An 8,776-nucleotide genomic window follows, 5' to 3' on the forward strand; every position below is an offset into this window, starting at 1 on the left:
TCAGGATGTAGAGTAGCCTCCAGCCTCTCTGACAACTGTCCCTAGAGGTTAGAGGTCAGAGGTCAGATATACACTAACCCTATAACAGTCAGGATGTAGAGTAGCCTCCAGCCTCTCTGACAACTGTCCCTAGAGGTTAGAGGTCAGATATACACTAACCCTATAACAGTCAGGATGTAGAGTAGCCTCTAGCCTCTCTGACAACTGTCCCTAGAGGTTAGAGGTCAGGGTTAGAGGTCAATGTTAGGGTTCTTACGTTTTGGAGCTGGTGTTTCCTGTGACCTGTTTCATCACCTGGCAGTAGGCTTCATCTTTCATCAGACCATACTCCCCACTGAGCTGGAGACACACACACACAGACAGACAGACAGACAGGTATACACAGACATCACACACACACATAGATATACACACACACACACACAGGACACACACACACACAGACAGACAGACAGACAGACAGACAGACAGACAGACACATAACAGTGGTGGTGGTGGTGAGTGAGTGAGTGGGTGATGTATGAGTGTGTACCTGGTTCTGTCTGTCCCTTCAGAGCAGACAGACAGAGACAGTAGACAGTGAGTGAGTGAGTAGTGAGTGACATGAGTGAGTGTGTGAGTGAGTGAGTGTGTGAGTGAGTGTGTACCTTTAGGATCATTGAGACCAGGTCCTGTTCTGTCTGTCCCTTCAGAGGGTAGTGTGAGTGAGTGTGTGAGTGAGTGAGTGAGTGAGTGAGTGTGTGAGTGAGTGTGTGAGTGTGTGAGTGTGAGTGAGTGAGTGAGTGTGTGAGTGAGTGAGTGTGTACCTTTAGGATCATTGAGACCAGGTCCTGTTCTGTCTGTCCCTTCAGAGGGTAGTGGAGTGAGTGTGTGAGTGAGTGTGTGAGTGTGTGAGTGAGTGAGTGTGTGAGTGAGTGTGTGAGTGAGTGTGTGAGTGAGTGAGTGAGTCAGACAGACAGACCTTTAGGATCATTGAGACCAGGTCCTGTTCTTTCTGTCCCTTCAGAGGGTTCTGTCACGCCTTGGTCTTAGTATTGGAGCAGCTAGAGCTGCCAGTCTGCATGGAGCAGCTAGAGCTGCCAGTCTGCATGGAGCAGCCAGAATTGCCAGTCTGCATGGAGCAGCTAGAGCTGCCAGTCTGCATGGGACAGCCAGAGCTGTCAGTCTGCTTGGAGCAGCCAGAGTTGCCAGTCTGCAAGGAGCTGCCAAAGCTGTTAGTCTGCATGGAACAGTCAGAGCTGTCAGTCTGCAAGAAGCCGCCAGAGCTGTCAATCTGCATGGAGCAGCCAGAGCCGCCAGTCAGCATGGAGCAGCCAGAGCCGCCAGTCAGCATGGAGCAGCCAGAGTCGTCAGACTCTTTCAGATCTGCCAGTCAACCAGACTCTTCCAGATCTGCCAGTCAGCCAGACTCTTCCAGATCTGCCAGTCAGCCAGACTCTTTCAGATCTGCCAGTCAACCAGACTCTTTCAGATCTGCCAGTCACCAGACCTTCCAGATCTGCCAGTCAGCCAGACTCTTCCAGATCTGCCAGTCAGCCAGACTCTTCCAGATCTGCCAGTCAGCCAGACTCTTCCAGATCTGCCAGTCAGCCAGACTCTTCCAGATCTGCCAGTCAGCCAGACTCTTCCAGATCTGACAGTCAGCCAGACTCTTCCAGATCTGCCAGTCAGCCAGACTCTTCCAGATCTGCCAGCCAGCCAGACTCTTCCAGATCTGCCAGCCAGCCAGACAACTTCCAGATCTGCCAGTCAGCCAGACTCTTCCAGATCTATAGTCAGTCAGGACTCTTCCAGAGTCAGCCAGACTCTTCCAGATCTGCCAGTCAACCAGACTCTTCCAGATCCGCCAGTCATCCAGGATCTGCCAGATCTGATAGTCAGCCAGGATCCGCCAGTCAGCCAGGATCTGCCAGATCTGATAGTCAGCCAGGATCCGCCAGTCAACCAGGATCTGAGGATTCCAACTGCCTGGCTGGGCTTCTTCCCAGTACTGAGGCTTCTTCTCAGTACTGGGCTTCCTCTCAGGATGTAGCTGCCCCTCATTCCCGAGCTGCCCCTCAGTCCCGAGCTGCCCTTCAGTCCCGAGCTGCCCCTCAGTCCCGAGCTGCCCCTCAGTCCCAGCTGCCCCTCAGTCCGAGCTGCCCCTCAGTCACGACAAGCTGCTCCTCAGTTCAGTGGGGTTCTGGGTGAGGACTATTCGGCCATGGTCGGGAGCGAGGGTGGATCATCCCAGGACGCGAAGGGGAGGAACTATGACATTTATGGATTGGGGTCCACGTCCCAGAGACCGGAACCGCCACCATGGACAGACGCCCACCCGGACCCTCCCTATGGTTTTGAGGTGCGTTCGGGAGTCCGCACCTTAGGGGGGTTCTATCACGCCTTGGTCTTAGTATTTTGTGTTTTAGTTAATTAGTTGGTCAGGCCAGGGTGTGACATGGGTTTATTGTTTGTTGTAATTCTTAGTGGGGTTTTTTAGTTATTGGGATTGTGGCTGATTAGGGGTGTGTGTTGCATAGGTTTGGCTGCCTGAGGCGGTTCTCAATCAGAGTCAGGTGATTCTCGTTGTCTCTGATTGGGAACCGTATTTAGGTATCCTGGGTTTCACTTTGTATTTCGTGGGTGATTGTTCCTGTCTCTGTGTTAGTGTTCGCCAGACAGGCTGTATAGGTTTTCACGTTCCGTTTGTTGTTTTTGTTATTTCATGTATCGTCATTTGTTCTATTAAAAACATGAGTAACCAACACGCTGCATTTCGGTCCGACTCTCTTTCGACAAACGAAGTGTTACAGTGTGAGTGAGTGAGTGAGTGAGTGTGCACCTTCATGATCGTTGAGACCAGGTCCTGTTCTGTCTGTCCCTTCAGAGGGTAGTGTGAGTGAGTGAGTGAGTGAGTGAGTGAGTGAGTGAGTGTGTGAGTGAGTGAGTGTGTACCTTTAGGATCGTTGAGACCAGGTCCTGTTCTGTCTGTCCCTTCAGAGTGAGTGAGTGAGTGTGTGAGTGAGTGTGTGAGTGAGTGTGTACCTTTAGGATCGTTGAGACCAGGTCCTGTTCTGTCTGTCCCTTCAGAGGGTAGTCTCCCATGAACTTCATCACAGCTGAAGAGTGAAGAAGGTGAGACAGATTAAAGGGCAGAAACAAGCAGACAGTCACATTACATGTTTCATGAGAAATAAAATAACTACACTGAACAACAAGCAGACACAGTCACATTACATGAGAAATAAAATAACTACACTGAACAACAATATACAGTCACAACATATATGTACACTGGTCCCAGGTTTAATGAGAAATAAAATAATCCCAAACAAGCAGACAGTCACATTACATGAGAAATAAAATAACTACACTGAACAACAATATTAACACAACATATAAAGTGTTGGTCCCAGGTTTAATGAGAAACAAAAGATCCCAGAAAAGTTCCAGACGCACAAAAAGCTTCTTTCTCCCAAATGTTTTGCACAAAATTTGTTTACATCCCTGTTAGTGAGCATTTCTCCTTTGTCAAGATAATCTATCCACCTGACAGGTATGTCATATCAAGAAGCTGATTAAACAACATGATCATTACACAGGTGCACTTTATGCTGGGCACAATAAAAGGCCACTCTCGAAAATGTGCAGTTTTGTCACAGATGTCTCAAGTTTTGAGGGAACGTGCAAGGGTCTTGGCATGCTGACTGCAGGAATGTCTCACCAGGGCTGTTGTCAGAGAAACCTTCAGTTCTACCGTAAGCGGCCTGCAACGTCATTTTAAAACATTTGGCAGTACGTCTCCACCCGGCAGGGTCTCACCACCACGCATGAGACCTCCACATCCAGCTTTCCACCTGTGGGATCGTCTCCACCTGACTGAGACCGGCCACCCGGACAGCTGATGAAACTGTAAAGTTTGCACAACCTCCCAGAATTCCACCTCTGCACAAACGTCCAGAAATCATCTCAGGGAAGGTCATCTGACCCTGTGCTCAGTTACCCTCCCCAGGGTCTCCACCTGACTGCAGTTCGACCCTCCCCAGGGTCTCCACCTGACCAGGGTCTCCACCAGTTCGACCCTCACCAGGGTCTCCACCTGACTGCAGTTCGACCCTCACCAGGGTCTCCACCTGACTGCAGTTCGACCCTCCCCAGGGTCTCCACCTGACTGCAGTTCGACCCTCCCCAGGGTCTCCACCTGACTGCAGTTCGACCCTCCCCAGGGTCTCCACCTGACTGCGGTTCGACCCTCCCCAGGGTCTCCACCTGACTGCGGTTCGACCCTCTGACCAGGGTCTCCACCTGACTGCGGTTCGACCCTCCCCAGGGTCTCCACCTGACTGCAGTTCGACCCTCACCAGGGTCTCCACCTGACTGCAGTTCGACCCTCCCCAGGGTCTCCACCTGACTGCAGTTCGACCCTCCCCAGGGTCTCCACCTGTCTCCACTGCAGTTCGACCCTCACCAGGGTCTCCACCTGACTGCAGTTCGACCCTCCCCAGGGTCTCCACCTGACTGCAGTTCGACCCTCCCCAGGGTCTCCACCTGACTGCAGTTCGACCCTCACCAGGGTCTCCACCTGACTGCAGTTCGACCCTCGCCAGGGTCTCCACCTGACTGCAGTTCGACCCTCCCCAGGGTCTCCACCTGACTGCAGTTCGACCCTCACCAGGGTCTCCACCTGACTGCAGTTCGACCCTCACCAGGGTCTCCACCTGACTGCAGTTCGACCCTCCCCAGGGTCTCCTGACTGCAGTTGACCTCACCAGGGTCTCCACCTGACTGCAGTTCGACCCTCCCCAGGGTCTCCACCTGACTGCAGTTCGACCCTCCCCAGGGTCTCCACCTGACTGCGGTTCGACCCTCACCAGGGTCTCCACCTGACTGCAGTTCGACCCTCACCAGGGTCTCCACCTGACTGCAGTTCGACCCTCCCCAGGGTCTCCACCTGACTGCAGTTCGACCCTCACCAGGGTCTCCACCTGACTGCGGTTCGACCCTCCCCAGGGTCTCCACCTGACTGCAGTTCGACCCTCCCCAGGGTCTCCACCTGACTGCAGTCGACCCTCCCGTCTCCACCCTCACCCTCCCCAGGGTCTCCACCTGACTGCGGTTCGACCCTCACCAGGGTCTCCACCTGACTGCAGTCGACCCTCACCGACCCTCCCCAGGGTCTCCACCTGACTGCAGTTCGACCCTCACCAGGGTCTCCACCTGACTGCAGTTCGACCCTCACCAGGGTCTCCACCTGACTGCAGTTCGACCCTCCCCAGGGTCTCCACCTGACTGCAGTTCGACCCTCCCCAGGGTCTCCACCTGACTGGTTCGACCCTCCCCAGGGTCTCCACCTGACTGCAGTTCGACCCTCCCCAGGGTCTCCACCTGACTGCAGTTCGACCCTCACCAGGGTCTCCACCTGACTGCGGTTCGACCCTCACCAGGGTCTCCACCTGACTGCAGTTCGACCCTCACCAGGGTCTCCACCTGACTGCAGTTCGACCCTCCCCAGGGTCTCCACCTGACTGCGGTTCGACCCTCCCCAGGGTCTCCACCTGACTGCGGTTCGACCTCCCCAGGGTCTCCACCTGACTGAGTTCGACCCTCACCAGGGTCTCCACCAGGGACTCCACCTGACTGCGGTTCGACCCTCACCAGGGTCTCCACCTGACTGCAGTTCGACCCTCCCCAGGGTCTCCACCTGACTGCCCCAGGGGTTCCACCGACCCTCCCAGGGTCTCCACCACCTGACTGTCTCCACCGGTTCGACCCTCACCAGGGTCTCCACCTGACTGCGGTTCGACCCTCACCAGGGTCTCCACCTGACTGCAGTTCCACCCTGCGGTTCGACCCTCCCCAGGGTCTCCACCCCAGGGTCTCCACCTGACTGCAGTTCGTCTCCACCCCTCACCAGGGTCTCCACCTGACTGCAGTTCGACCCTCCCCAGGGTCTCCACCTGACTGCAGTTCGACCCTCCACCAGGGTCTCCACCTGACTGCAGTTCGACCCTCCCCAGGGTCTCCACCTGACTGCAGTTTGACCCTCCCCAGGGTCTCCACCTGACTGCAGTTCGACCCTCACCAGGGTCTCCACCTGACTGCAGTTCGACCCTCCCCAGGGTCTCCACCTGACTGCAGTTCGACCCTCCCCAGGGTCTCCACCTGACTGCAGTTCGACCCTCACCAGGGTCTCCACCTGACTGCAGTTCGACCCTCACCAGGGTCTCCACCCGGATTGCCCTCCCAGGGTCTCGACCCTCCCCAGGGTCTCCACCTGACTGCGGTTCGACCCTCACCAGGGTCTCCACCTGACTGCAGTTCGACCCTCCACCAGGGTCTCCACCTGACTGCAGTTCGACCCTCCCCAGGGTCTCCACCTGACTGCTGACACAGTTCCGACCCTCCCCAGGGTCTCCACCTGACTGCAGTTCGACCCTCACCAGGGTCTCCACCTGACTGCAGTTCGACCCTCCCCAGGGTCTCCACCTGACTGCAGTTCGACCCTCACCAGGGTCTCCACCTGACTGCAGTTCGACCCTCACCAGGGTCTCCACCTGACTGCGGTTCGACCCTCACCAGGGTCTCCACCTGACTGCAGTGACCCTCACCGACCCCAGTTCGACCCCCCAGGGTCTCCACCTGACTGCAGTTCGACCCTCCCCAGGGTCTCCACCTGACTGCAGTTCGACCCTCCCCAGGGTCTCTCCACCTGACTGCAGTTCGACCCTCACCAGGGTCTCCACCTGACTGCAGTCGACCCTCGACCCTCCCCAGGGTCTCCACCTGACTGCGGTTCGACCCTCACCAGGGTCTCCACCTGACTGCGGTTCGACCCTCACCAGGGTCTCCACCTGACTGCAGTTCGACCCTCACCAGGGTCTCCACCTGACTGCGGTTCGACCCTCACCAGGGTCCACCTGGCCCTCACCAGGGTCTCCACCTGACTGCGGTCTCCACCTGACTGCGACCCTCCCCAGGGTCTCCACCCTGTCTCCACCTGACTGCGGTTCGACCCTCCCCAGGGTCTCCACCTGACTGCGGTTCGACCCTCCCCAGGGTCTCCACCTGACTGCGGTTCGACCCTCCCCAGGGTCTCCACCTGACTGCAGTTCGACCCTCCCCAGGGTCTCCACCTGACTGCAGTTCGACCCTCCCCAGGGTCTCCACCTGACTGCAGTTCGACCCTCCCCAGGGTCTCCACCTGACTGCAGTTTGACCCTCACCAGGGTCTCCACCTGACTGCAGTTCGACCCTCACCAGGGTCTCCACCTGACTGCGGTTCGACCCTCCCCAGGGTCTCCACCTGACTGCAGTTCGACCCTCCCCAGGGTCTCCACCTGACTGCAGTTCGACCCTCACCAGGGTCTCCACCTGACTGCGGTTCGACCCTCACCAGGGTCTCCACCTGACTGCGGTTCGACCCTCACCAGGGTCTCCATCTGACTGCAGTTCGACACCTCTCCACCTGACTGGGACCCTCACCAGGGACTCCACCTGACGGTTCGACCCTCCCCAGGGTCTCCACCAGTTTGACCCTCACCAGGGTCTCCACCTGACTGCAGTTCGACCCTCCCCAGGGTCTCCACCTGACTGCAGTTCGACCCTCCCCAGGGTCTCCACCTGACTGCAGTTCGACCCTCCCCAGGGTCTCCACCTGACTGCAGTTCGACCCTCACCAGGGTCTCCACCTGACTGCAGTTCGACCCTCACCAGGGTCTCCACCTGACTGCAGTTCGACCAGGGTCTCCACCAGGGTCTCCACCTGACTGCAGTTCGGCCCTCCCCAGGGTCTCCACCTGACTGCAGTTCGACCCTCACCAGGGTCTCCACCTGACTGCAGTTCGACCCTCACCAGGGTCTCCACCTGACTGCAGTTCGACCCTCCCCAGGGTCTCCACCTGACTGCAGTTCGACCCTCCCCAGGGTCTCCACCTGACCCTCACAGGGTCTCCACCAGTTCCACCCTCACCAGGGTCTCCACCTGACTGCAGTTCGACCCTCACCAGGGTCTCCACCTGACTGCAGTTTGACCCTCCCAGGGTCTCCACCTGACTGCAGTTTGACCCTCACCAGGGTCTCCACCTGACTGCGGTTCGACCCTCCCCAGGGTCTCCACCTGACTGCAGTTCCGACCCTCCCCAGGGTCTCCACCTGACTGCAGTTCGACCCTCCCCAGGGTCTCCACCTGACTGCAGTTCGACCCTCCCCAGGGTCTCCACCTGACTGCAGTTCGACCCTCCCCAGGGTCTCCACCTGACTGCAGTTCGACCCTCCCCAGGGTCTCCACCTGACTGCAGTTCGACCCTCCCCAGGGTCTCCACCTGACTGCAGTCGACCCTCGACCCTCCCCAGGGTCTCCACCTGACTGCAGTTCGACCCTCCCCAGGGTCTCCACCTGACTGCAGTTCGACCCTCCCCAGGGTCTCCACCTGACTGCGGTTCGACCCTCCCAGGGTCTCCACCTGAGTTCGACCCTCCCCAGGGTCTCCACCTGACTGCAGTTCGACCCTCCCCAGGGTCTCCACCTGACTGCAGTTCGACCCTCACCAGGGTCTCCACCTGACTGCAGTTCGACCCTCACCCAGGGTCTCCACCTGACTGCGGTTCGACCCCCAGGGTCTCCACCTGACTGCAGTTCGACCCTCCACCAGGGTCTCCACCTGAGTCTCCTGACCTGACCCTCCCCAGGGTCTCCACCAGTTCGACCCTCCCCAGGGTCTCCACCTGACTGCAGCGGTTCGACCCTCACCAGGGTCTCCACCTGACTGCAGTTCGACCCTCCCCAGGGTCTCCACCT

At 57.7% G+C, this 8,776-nt stretch overlaps 1 long non-coding RNA gene across 1 annotated transcript; it reads right to left on the reverse strand.

Annotated features, from left to right (window-relative positions):
- Positions 1-85: 85 nt before the first annotated feature.
- LOC135538781 (uncharacterized) lies at positions 86-2,981 on the reverse strand. The gene is made up of 3 exons (XR_010455484.1): positions 2,935-2,981; positions 257-339; positions 86-129 (listed from the first exon to the last, which is right to left on the reverse strand). It is a non-coding gene; the product is annotated as an uncharacterized LOC135538781 (long non-coding RNA).
- Between the last annotated feature and the right edge of the window lie 5,795 nt (positions 2,982-8,776).

The sequence above is a fragment of the Oncorhynchus masou genome, unplaced genomic scaffold, assembly GCF_036934945.1.
Source record: "Oncorhynchus masou masou isolate Uvic2021 unplaced genomic scaffold, UVic_Omas_1.1 unplaced_scaffold_181, whole genome shotgun sequence".
Lineage (NCBI taxonomy): Eukaryota > Metazoa > Chordata > Actinopteri > Salmoniformes > Salmonidae > Oncorhynchus > Oncorhynchus masou.